This window comes from Cryptomeria japonica, chromosome 9 (genome assembly GCF_030272615.1).
Source record: "Cryptomeria japonica chromosome 9, Sugi_1.0, whole genome shotgun sequence".
Lineage (NCBI taxonomy): Eukaryota > Viridiplantae > Streptophyta > Pinopsida > Cupressales > Cupressaceae > Cryptomeria > Cryptomeria japonica.
The window spans coordinates 107,735,298-107,748,840 of NC_081413.1; positions in this window are offsets into that span (position 1 = coordinate 107,735,298).

Sequence of the window (13,543 nt, forward strand, 5' to 3'; positions counted from 1 at the left end):
GTAGGCTCTGGTACAATCTGGTGATGGAATTGGCTTGTTCATGATACTCACACTTATATTTGATCAGATGGTTTTGGTCTGGTGATTGGATGCTATTCTGCTTGCTTAGAAGCTTGGTTTTTGGTTCCGGCAAGGGTTTCACTAGCAGAGCTTTTGGTGGAGATCTTTGATGAATTGCATAACTAGTGTTGTTGCACCTTCTAATGGAGTTTCAAGATGTTGTTGGTGATCATGTTTGATACTTGGAATTTTGAGATCATTGCTGAAGTGTGCTGACCTATACTTGGTCTCGGTTGATCTAGATAATGGACTGACATTAATGTAATGTGTGGATAGGACCTATTGTTGTATTTCTGGGATGTCTTATGTATTATTTGTTTGGTCTAAGGCCGATATGGTTTGTAATTATGTAATTTCTTTATTGTCTGGTGGCCAACCTGATTGTTTATGGTCGAAGGTTTGTATAAATAGATGTAAGATCTCATTGTAGATCATCAGGGTTAATGTAAGAGGTCATGGTCAAGACATGTAATGTGTGAATAATGAAATAACATTCTGGTAGAGGAATTGGTCGATCATTGGAGATTGAATTGGGTTTGTGTAAGAGGATTTAGTTCTCTAGTATTGAGCTTAATTGGAACCGTACTCAGGCATAAGAGATGTTATCTTCTCTAGATTGTAGTTTGGATTTATATGTAGTCAGTGAGACTCTAAGTTTATGATTAGCAGTATGCTCTAGACTGTTGGCCTTCCTGCAAGTGTAGGCCCCTTCATTTTAATTCACATATTTACTACAAAATTATTATCTGACTATGGGTAGGCTTCCCACTGTGGTTTTTCCCTTTACCAGGTTTTCCACATAGAAAACTTGGTGTTGTGTGGATGGCTTTTATTCTGTGATTATTGTTTAAGCTTAATTAGATTAACTTCTATTTTGGTATTATTGTTTTGGGTTCCGGTATTAAAATTTTTAATTGCTAATGTTTTTGATAATCTGTGACAACTGATTCACCCCCCCCTCTCAGTTGTCTTCCAGTTATCTAAACTATCTAGCACTTGGTATCAAAGCTTTGGTCCTCTTTGTAGAAATCTTAACCGCCTGAGGAAGATCCTATGGTGACTAAAAGTTCAAGTTCATCCAGTTATTCTGGAGCTATCTTTCAAACATATATATTGAGGCTTGAAGGAACAAATTACATAGTATGGAAGATTCAGATGGAGACTAATCTAAGATGTCTTGGCAAGGAGATTTGGGAGATCACACAGAATGGTGTCACACCCTTTAATCCGAGATCTGGTAATCCTCCTATGGCTAACCTGACAAGGAGCTTGAGAATGATTGTAGAGAAAGAGAAGCCCTCTTGTGTACACTTTCTGATCAACAAATAATGGGATTAATAGACAAATCATCTAGAAAGGCTATATGGGATAAGTTGCAGACTCTTAATGAAGATGACCCTACATTGAAGATTGCTAAACTTGATGGTTACTAGGTGAGATATGAAAACCTGAAGATGGAGGAAGATGAAAGTATTACTACATTCATGGAAAGAGTAAATGACATTGCTATGGGAATTCAATGTTGTGGTGGAACTCTGAGCAAAGATGAAATTATTTCTAAAGTCCTGAGAGCCCTACCACCAGCTTATAAAATGAAGGCTACCGGTATAAATGAGTTGAGAATAATGGCTAATACATCTGTCAACAAAGATAATTTTGTTGGGAAACTATCTGCTTTTGAGCTTGAGAAATTTGGACCTTCTAGAGCTATGAAGGTTGAACCTGCTTTTCATGCATCTACATTTGCAACCGGTAAAAAAGACTGGAAAGCTTTATATGCAAAAGAATTAAAAGATATGAAGAGATAAGATGATGAGTTTGAGAAACTTGAAGCACTATTTGCTATAAGAGTGCCGAAAGGACTGGTAGGAAGTAAGTATGCAGGAAAAACACCTTTTAAATGTTTTGCATGTAATAAGATTGGGCATTTTGTATCTAGATGTCTAGAAAAGAATTCAAGATTTGAAGAAAGTGTTAAAATACCATTTAAGATTTTAACCATGGATATCAGAACAAGTATAGATTCAAGAAAAACAAAGATAAATCATGCTACATAGCGGATGAGGAAGGAATTACTAATTCAAATGATGAACCAAAAGAAGACTCTGCTAGTGGATCTGAAAATGGGAAGGAATGGGTGTTCTTGGCTATAAAGGAAGATGATCCTACACTGGAAGAGAATGTACCTGAGGAGAAGGCACTTGCTACTAAAATTAAGGACAAGGATGAATGGGTAATTGATAGTGGTTGCAAACATCATATGACTGGAGATAAAGGGAACTTTTTGTCTTTGCAAGAATTTGATGGTGGACTAGTTAGATTTGGAGATGACAAGACATGTATGATCAAAGGAAAAGGAACTATATCATTGGATGGTAAGAACAATACTAACAATGTTTATTATGTTGAAGGATTGAAGCATAATATTTTGAGTGTAGGACAATTCTTAGATAAGGGATTTCAATTACAACTCAAGGATGGAAAATGCAAAATCATTACTAGAGTTGGCTTGGAGATTGCAACCGGTACACAGACAAAAGGTAATATATTTCATTTGAACTCCGGTGAGAAGACATGTTTTATTAAACAGATTGATGAGAGTTTTCTATGGCATAAAAGTTCATGTCATGTGACTTTTGATTGCATTGTGAAGATCAGTTCAACTAAGGTTGTCAAGAATATACCTAATATTATGAAGCCCTATAATCTGGTATGTAAAGAATTTCAAATGGGTGAACAGGCAAGAACCTCTTTTAGTAGTATACAAGATAAATCAATTGATGCTCTTGATCTTATTCATACCTATTTGTGTGGCCCTGCTAGAGTTAAAAGTTTTCATGGTGATAGATATTTCATGCTAATCATTGATGATTACTCTAGAATGATGTGGGTTACTTTTTTGAGAGAAAAATATGAAGCATTTGAAAAGTTTAAAATCTTTAAGGCTAAAGCAAAAGCTGAGATAGGATTAAAGATTAAATGTTTGACATCAGATCGTGGTGGTGAATTCACATCCGATGAGTTTAATAACTTTTGTGACAAGCATGGTATAAGAAGACAATTATTTGCTCCTTGGACACCTCAGCAAAATGAAGTTGTGGAAAAAAAAAAAAAAACTATCTTGGATGATGCTAGAACAATGATGATGGAAGATAATCTACCTCATATCTATTGGAGAGAAGCAGTGAGTGCAGTGGTTTATACATTCAACATAGTACATATCAAAAGAGAAATTGGTAAGACACCTTATGAATTATGGTTTGGCAATACACCTACAGTTAAGTATTTCAGATTTTTTGGTAGTAAATGTTATATCAGGAGAGATGATACTATTGGGAAATTTGATCCTAGATGTGATAAAGGAATATTTCTTGGTTATTATAATGGAAGCAAAGCATATAGATGTTATAACAAGAGATTACAAAGAATTGTGGAGAGTGCTAATGTCAAAGTAGATGAGCTCCGCAAAAGTCAAATCAGAATTTATGAGGAGGAACCGGTAGTGGAAATAATTATATCTGAACCAGTAGCACCTTTACCAAAACTGAGAGTTTAACCAGTTATGCCTATTGGTATTTTGGTTATATTTATATGGTTTTTTCATTGATGTCAACACCCATTAACGCTTATCAACTCTAGCACTTTGGAGAATTGGCAATGTTCACCGGCAAGCAGGTGACTTATGCACAGTCATCGGTATTTGGTACACCAGCAAGATATATTGTTCACTGACACTTGGAATAATATGAAAAACTCTTGGTTATGTTATAGACATCATTTGGACACTTTGTCTTGGATATTTTTTCATTGGTATGTTCATGTTTGCATATTTGTTGTTACCGACAAATAGGTCCAGGTTATGCACCAGTAGGCTTATCTATTCCAAATTAGCACGACATGCTATGGAGATGATTTTGTTGGTATTGTAAATGCATTAAGCTGACATGTTGAATCAGATATTACATCAATTATTGATTTACTTGTAATTGTTTTATTGTAATATCTTTTAGAGCCGACCTACTAAAATTGGTCTTAGGTTATGGTATATATGTAAGATTGGTATGTGATAGGAAAAAGGAATTGTAAGAAGGTATATGTGAGATTAAGAAGAGCTACACACACAGACATCATTTGAAGGTGAAGCAAGCTTTTTTTGAAGACATATCAATACTACACCCATACTGAATCCAACATATGAAGATGCTATTTTGAGCAGTACATCATTATTGGATTTAACCATCCAATTGTAGTCAGTGTGACTCCTATTTGTGATTGAGCAGTGAGCTCTAGGCACTTGGCCTTTTTGCATGTCCAGACCCCATTTGTGTACACATATTATCTGCAATAGTATCATCTGATTGTGGGTAAGGTTTCCCACCATGGTGATAGTTCTTATACTTAATATAAGTATAGATCCAATAGCCAACAAGATGAGGGGGGGGGGGGTGAATCATACAAACTTAATCATCCATAAAAACATCAGATTCAACCTCAGTAACATATATATCAGTAATATAACCAAAAATGTTAAACATGCAAACTCAAAAGCATATAAACATCATAAACCTCATAACACCAGATTTAACGTGGAAACCCAAATAGGGAAAAACCACTGTGGGATTTTGGACCCACTAAGAGATATACTCTTCTAGAGTATGCTCGGTTAAAAGAAAATCATGTTAAAGATTACAAACACATTGCTAGATGTGACCCAGTTAAGAGATTTCCCTCAAATCTATTAGGATCTTCACCTTGTTAGAAGTGACCTTGTTAAAGGATTTCAAACACTCAATCAGAATGTCACCTTGCTAGAGGGTTTTACAAATAAGACTGTTAAGTCCACTCAGTTAAGAGATTTTTTGTCACTTTACCAAAATAACACTAATAAAAATCTATCTGCAACTTCACATCTAAAATGCTAAAGAAGATTCCTATTTGTTCAATACAATCTAGACATAGAACTCATCTTGTCTATCTGTTGGGCTTCTATACTCTGTTATTGAAATAGGTCTTCAAGCTTCTATGCTCGGTAATCACTATGTAGCATCCCTTTGCATACACTTGCCCACATACATTGTTTATCAATAGTTTCCTATTTATAAACAATTAGGTAACTGCTTAATCTCCCTTATCACATTTCCCATGATAAATCATAGCCATCAGATCTTGAATCTTATCCAGGTTCAATGCATCTTTCGATCTGAAAATGTTTTGCACTACCTTGGAACTTGCATACATTTCTTGGAACTTATGCTAGGGTATTGCAGTTCAATCTGCACTTTAGATCTTGATGTCGACTTTTCATTGCCTTAGATTCATTAATAAACTTCATCCACAGGTCACCAATCATTTAATTAGTTCCAGCTCATCAGCTTCCTTCATTAAATAATGCATGTAAACATTAAATGCATTATGTTATAGCTTGGTTACAACTCAGTTATAACTCAGTGAATACTAAACCTTACTCGGTAGATATTCCGCCTTCATTAATCGATAGCGATAACCTTAGGGTTTACCGACTAGGTTCCTTAGGGTTTACTGACTAGGTTCTTTGCTTGGTAACAAAGTATAGTATTATCCTTACAATTTACAACATATGTATGATGTTAAAACAATCTAAACATCATGATCTCATCATTGTCTGATTCTGTAGTAGTTGCCCATTAAATACCTTAATTCATCCCCTTATTCATCCTAATCTTTCCTGTGTCTTTTACTGACATCTTTATACTCTTTTAAATCATACTTCTCAAGATATGGCAATATCATACTGAATTAGAAAATCAATTTCTTGACATCAATGACAAAATAATAATATCAAGACAGTAATCATACTTAATCAGTTATATCCATAATCATCAACAACCTTCTCATTATCCTTATTGAAATGCCAACAATCTTTCATTGTTTGTTATAATGCAATATTGCCAACAATCTCCCCCTTTGGCATTGATGGCAAAACCAATTGATTTGACCTTAAAAAGATTCGAATTACTGTGATTCTGAAATGTTGGAATGCTCTCCCCCATTCATTAGACTTCCCCTCTTTTCTTCAGTCTTCTTTCCAATCTGTAGTCTGCTTAGTTTTCTTTTAGTCTTCTCCCCTGATATTAGTCTTCTCCCCCTTTGATAACAATGCCGAAAAGTAAAGAACTAAAACATAATTTCTTGTTGTATGAAGTGATTTCCTACTGTTGTGTATCAACTGAGTCTCGGTCAGAGCATTTTGTCTTTAATTCGTGTTCCCTGTATTGTTTCCTGTATTATTTCCTGTACACCTTTAGAAAACATCCTAAAGTGTGTAATGCAGCATCGACTCCTAAAAGATATTCGATAGAGTCATCGGATTGATGCTTTCACCGAACTCGGTCAGTGAGTAGAAGATAGGGGTAGGACCCCTAACTTACTTTTGAGATATTCAAAAGTGTCCCTTGGTAGTGGCTTGGTGAAGATATCTGCTATTTGTTCCTTTGTGCTAACATAATCCAACACCACTTTCTTCTCTTGAGCTTCTTCTCTAAGATAATGATATTTGATAGAGATGTGCTTTGTCTTAGAGTGCATGATAGGATTTTTTGAAATATTAATGGCACTAGTATTGTCACAGAATATAGTTACTGGCTGAGTAACTTTCTCATTTATACCTTACAACAGTTGTGTGATCCATGCAATGTTGGTGCAATTCAATGTTGCAGCAACGTATTCAGCTTCTGCTGTTGACTGTGAAACACATCCTTGTTTCTTGCTAAGCCAACTCACTAGTCTTTCTCCTAAAAAGAAAGCACCTCCACTTGTGCTTTTTCTGTCATCAATGTTGCCTGTCCAATCAGCATCAGTGTAAACTTTTAAAACAAAATCATTTCCTTTCTGATATACTAAGCCATAATCCTCTGTGCCTTTCAAGTATCTAAAAATTCTTTTGATTGCTATCATGTGTGTTTCCTTAGCATCTACAGAGAATCTTGTGACTATACCTACTACATGTGCTATGTATGGTCTTCTATGAACAACATATTGTAGCTTTCCAATCATGGATCAGTAAAGTGTCTGATCAACAGATGTAGATTCATCATTCTTTTATAATTTATAGTTGGTAGTCATAGGAGTACTTACTAGTTTTGAATCCTCCATTCCAAATTTCTTCAAGATTTGCTTTATGTACTTGGATTGAGTAATGAAAATCTCATTTTTCATTTGTAGTATCTGTAAACCTATAACATACTTTATCTCACTGATTAATGACATCTCAAATTCTTTTCTCATATCATTTCCAAAGTTCTTGCATAAAGAGTCATTCCCAAAAAATATAATATCATCAACAAATATGGCTGAGATCAGTATTCCATTTTCATCATTCTTCATGTACATATTGTTATTATCACTTGTCCTTATAAAACCAATCTTAATCAGATAAGAGTGCAATCTTTCATACCATGCTCTAGGTGCTTGTTTCAAACCATATAAAGCTTTGTTCAATTTACATACCTGATCTTTATTATTGTCTTCAACAATTCCTTCAGGTTGTTCAATAAAAAATTCTTCTTCTAATATTCCATTCAGAAATGTAGATTTGACATCCATTTGATATACCTTGAAATTTTTGAAAGTAGCATAGGCCAACAATGTTCTTACTCCTTCCAGTCTAACAATTGGTGGAAAAGTTTCACCATAATCAATTCCTTCTTCTTGAGCATAACCTTTGTATACTAGTCTTGCATTGTTTCGAATGACCTTTCCTTTTTCATTTAGCTTGTTTCTGAAAATCCACTTTGTACCAATTACATTCTTGTCCTTTGGTCTTGGGATTAGTGTCCCTATGTCATTCTTCTTGATTTGATCAATCTCTTTTGTCATAGCATTTATCCAATCTTCACTGTTAAATGCCTCTTTCACTATTCTCGGTTCAAATTCAGATATCAAACATGTGTTCTATCTTAGTTTGTTCCTTGTCATCACTGGATCATCCTTATCTCCTATAATCTGACTTGGTGCATGGTGTCTTCTGACATACTTGGCTAATGCAGGTTTGGTAGGTTCTGTATGATCTTCTTCATCACCTGGTAACTAGATATTCTCTTCATTGTCTTCAATAGTCTTCTCGGTAAGACTTCTTGGTTGAACATAGACAAATTCATCATAGTCTTCTGGTTCCTTGGAATTTCCTTCATCATTTCTTTCTACAAATTCATCAATTTTCACATTTTCACTTTCTACTATTTTGTTATATGATTTGATCAGTCCTAGAAATGTTCCTTCTTCACTTTTCTGATCAAACTTGCCATTTTTATCATCTTTGTGAACATAGCATCTACTTCCAAAGATTTTAAAATAACTTACATTAGGTTTCTTATCATACTAGATTTAATATGGTGTCTTCAAAGTACCTTTCTTCAATTGTACTTAGTTCAAGGTGTAAATTGCTGTGCTTATTGCTTCTCTCCAAAATGTTTGTGGCACCTTCTTTTCAATCATTAGTGTTCTAGCACAATCCACAATAGATCTGTTTCTTCTTTCAGCTATTCCATTCTGTTGTGGAGTTCTCGGTGCAGACACTGGTCTTTTAATACCATGATCATTGCAAAATAAGTTGAACTCATTAGATGTGAACTCTCCTCCTTTATCTAATCTAAGACATTTCAGTTGTCTTCCTGTTTCATTTTCAACTCTCGCCTTGTACCATTTAAACATTTGAAAAGCTTCTGATTTTTCTTTTAAAAACATTACTGACATCATCCTTGAATAGTCATCCACAAATAATATAAATATTTATCACCATAATAACTTTGAACTTTCATAGGACCACAAAGATGAGTGTGTACTAGATCTAAAATTCCCTTAGAAGTGTAAGAATTACTTGTAAACCTTGATCTTGTCATCTTACCCATCTAGCATCCTTGGCACATAGCATTCTCAAGTTTTTCAAGACTCGGTACACCTCTTACTCGGTGATTCTTACTTATTTTGATCAGATTATCAAAATTTACATGACAAAAACCTTTTATGCCATAACCAGGTATCATCTATCTTTGCATACAAACACTTTTTACAAGTTGAGTCAAAGTGAAATATGTTACCTTTTTTTTATGTCCCAGTAGCAGCTAACTTTCCATTCTTGTCATGAACTTTGACATTTCCTTTCTGAAATTCTATTCGGTAACCTATGTTCTTTAGCTGTGCTACACTCAACAAATTGTATTTCAAACCTTCAACCCAATAAACATCATTGCATCTTGCATTGTCAAGAAGTGTTATAGATCCCTTACCTTTCATTGGACATGGTGCATCATTACCAAATCTAGAATAGCCTCAATCATAATCTTCTAATATAACAAACTTGTGTTTATCCCCTATCATATGATGTGAACATCCACTATCTATAATCCAAGATTCATTAGTGTTTATGTGAGATATTAGGGCTTTTTCTTCATACCTTTCTTGATCTGATCCATCTTTGATAGCCACATAAACTACTTCCTTTGTATCTGTATCATCTGATTTATCATCATTGGATTCTTCATCAGCTATTCAGCATGTCTTTATATCTCTTCTTCTGAAGTCTCAGTGTCCTCTATAATGATTATCTTTCTGTCTGTCATCTTGGAAATCTCTCTTTTTAGTAAAATCTTTGTCAGGACAATTAGAAGCCATATGTCCTATCTTATGACAATTGAAACATTTCAAAGGTAGTTTTCCTTTATACTTACCTTTGTCTCTCGGTAACCTTTTGGCTAATAGTTCTTCAAACTCTTCTTGCTTTCTGATTTCCTCATATAGTTTGTGTACTTCTTCCATGTTCTGACGAAATCTTTCACTTGCTCCACTGTGATCTCCTTCAGAGTACTTATACTTTCTTTCATTGTAATCATTAGATTCTTCAAGATGAAAAGAACTAAATGCATATTCAACTTTATTTACTGAAGATCCACTATTATCACAATTACTTAACTCAAATGCATGTAGCTTACCAATAGTAGCATCTAAAGTAATTGGCATATTAGGTAAAGACCTCAAGTCATTGATTGTAGAGACTCGGATTGCATAAGTCAGTAGAAGGGTTCTTAACAACTTGCTTGTTATATCCTTTTCTTCAATAGTTCCACCCGCTCCTTTGATTTGATTGACAATCTCCTTTAGTCTTGTATTGTACTAAGTTATGTTCTCACCTTCATTCATCCTCATAGATTCAAGTTGTCCTCTTAGACTATCTACTTTTTCTCTTTGAACATGTTCATTTCCTCCATATACTGATATGAGCTTATCCCACATTGCCTTTGCATCATTGCAACCTTCTAGATCATTAAACTCTGAATCGGTCAATGTAGATGTTATTTCAATCATTGCTTGAATATGTTCTTGCTTTTCCTTTATCTCTTCCATAGTCAATGGATAGGTGCTCGGTGTAACAAAATCATTCTCCAGATAGTATACAACATATTCTCGAACTCCTGATAGATGCAACTTCATCCTTTTCTGCCATGTAGAGAAACTTGACTTGTTCAGCTTTGGTGCATCCCTCTTATACATCTTTAGATCTTTAACTAAAGTGCCTTTAAACTTTTCCTTCCAGAGTCCAAAGCTCTGATACCAATTGATAGTTCTGATACTTAATATAAGTATAGATCCAATAGCCAACAAGATGAGAGGGGGGGGGGGAGGTGAATCATACAAACTTAATTATCCATAAAAACATCAGATTCAACCTCGATAACATATATATCAGTAATATAACCAAAATTGTGAAACATGCAAACTCAAAAGCATATAAACATCATAAACCTCATAACACCAGATTTAACGTGGAAACCCAAATAGGGAAAAACTGTTGTGGGATTTCGGACCCACTAAGAAATATACTCTTCTAGAGTATGTTCGGTTAAAAGCAAATCATGTTAAAGATTACAAACACATTGCTAGATGTGACCCGTTTAAGGGATTTCCCTCAGATCTGTTAGGATCTTCACCTTGTTAGAAGTGACCTTGTTAAAGGATTTCAAACACTCAATCAGAATGTCACCTTGCTAGAGGGTTTTACAAATAAGACTGTTAAGTCAACTCAGTTAAGACATTTTTTGTCACTTTCACCAAATAACAGTAATAAAAATCAATCTGCAACTTCACATCTAAAATGCTAAACCAGATTCCTATTTGTTCAGTACAATCTTGACATAGAACTCATCTTGTCTATCTACTAGGTTTCTATACTCTGTTATTCAAACAGGTCTTGAAGCTTCTGTGCTTGGTAATCACTATGTAGCATCCCTATGCATACACTTGCCCGCATACATTATTTATCAACAATTTCCTATTTATAAATAATTAGGTAACCACTTAATCTCCTTGATCACATTTCCCATGATCAATCATAGCCATCAGATCTTCAATCTTGTCTAGGTTTAATGTATCTTTCGATCTAAAAATGTTTTACCCTGCCTTGGAACTTGTACGAGGGTATTGTGGTTCAATCTGCATTGTAGATCTTCATGCCGACTTTCCATTGCCTTAGATTCATTAACAAACTTCATCCATGGCTCAACAATCATTTAATCAGTTCCAACTCATCAGCTTCCTTCATTAAATAACACATGTAAATATTTAATGCATTTTGTTATAGCTCGGTTACAAATCGGTTATAACTTGGTGAATACTAAACTTTACTCGGTAGACATTCTGCCTTCATTAATCGATAGTGATAACCCTAGGGTTTACTAACTAGGTTCCTGAGGGTTAACCGACCAGGTTCTTTTCTTGGTAACAAATTATAGTATTATTCTTACAATTTACAACATATGTATGATGTTAAAACAATCTATACATCATGATCTCATCATTGTCTAACTTGGTAGTAGTTGCCCATTGAATATCTTAATTCATCCCCTTATTCATCATAATCTTTCCTGTGTCTTTTACCGACATCTTTATACTCTTTTAAATTATACTTCTCAAGATATGGCAATATCATACTGAATTAGAAAATAAATTTCTTGACATCAATGACAAAATAATAATATCAAGACAGTAATCATTCTTAATCAGTTATATCCATAATCATCAAAAACCTTCTCAATATCCTTATTGAATTGCCAACAATCTTTTATTGTCTGCTATAATGCAATATTGCCAACAATCTCCCCCTTTGGGATTGATGGCAAAACCAATTGATTTGACCTTAAAAAGATTCGAATTGCTGTGATTCTGAAATGTTGGAATGCTCTCCCCCATTCATTAGACTTCCCCTCTTTTCTTCAGTCTTCTTTCCAATCTGTAGTCTGCTTAGTTTTCTTTTAGTCTTCTCCCCCGATATTAGTCTTCTCCCCCTTTAACAACAATGCCGAAAAGTAAAGAACTAAAACATAATTTCTTGTTGTATGAAGTCATTTCCTGCTGTTGTGTATCAACTGAGTCTCGGTCAGAGCATTTTGTCTTTAATTCATGTTCCCTGTATTGTTTCCTGTATTATTTCCTGTACACCTTTGGAAAACATCCTAAAGTGTGTAATGCAACATCAACTCCTAAAAGATATTCGATAGAGTCATCGGATTGATGCTTTCACCGAACTCGGTCAGTGAGTAGAAGATAGGGGTAGGACCCCTAACTTACTTCTGAGGTATTCAAAAGTGTCCCTTGGTAGTGGCTTGGTGAAGATATCTACTATTTGTTCCTTTGCGCTAACATACTCCAACACCACTTTCTTCTCTTGAGCTTCTTCTCTAAGATAATGATATTTGATAGAGATGTGCTTTGTCTTAGAGTGCATGATAGGATTTTTTGAAATATTAATGGCACTAGTATTGTCACAGAATATAGTTACTGGCTGAGTAACTTTCTCATTTATACCTTCCAATAGTTGTGTGATCCATGCAATGTTGGTGCAATTCAATGCTGCGGCAACGTATTCAGCTTTTGTTGTTGACTGTGAAACACATCCTTGTTTCTTGCTAAGCCAACTCACTAGTCTTTCTCCTAAAAAGAAAGCACCTCCACTTGTGCTTTTTTTGTCATCAATGTTGCATGTCCAATCAGCATCAGTATAAACTTTTAAAACAAAATCATTTCCTTTCTGATATACTAAGCCATAATCCTCTGTGCCTTTCAAGTATCTAAAAATTCTTTTGATTGCTATCATGTGTGTTTCCTTAGGATCTACAGAGAATCTTGCAACTATACCTACTACATGTGTTATGTCTGGTCTGCTGTGAACAACATATTGCAGCTTTCCAATCATGGATCAGTAAAGTGTTTCATCAATAGATGCAGATTGATCATTCTTTTATAATTTACAGTTGGTAGTCATAGGAGTACTTACTAGTTTTGAATCCTCCATTCCAAATTTCTTCAAGATTTGCTTTATGTACTTGGATTGAGTAATGAAAATCTCATTTTTCATTTGCAGTATCTGTAAACCTATAAAATAATTTATCTCACTGATTAATGACATCTCAAATTCTTTTCTCATATCATTTCCAAAGTTCTTGTATAAAGAGTC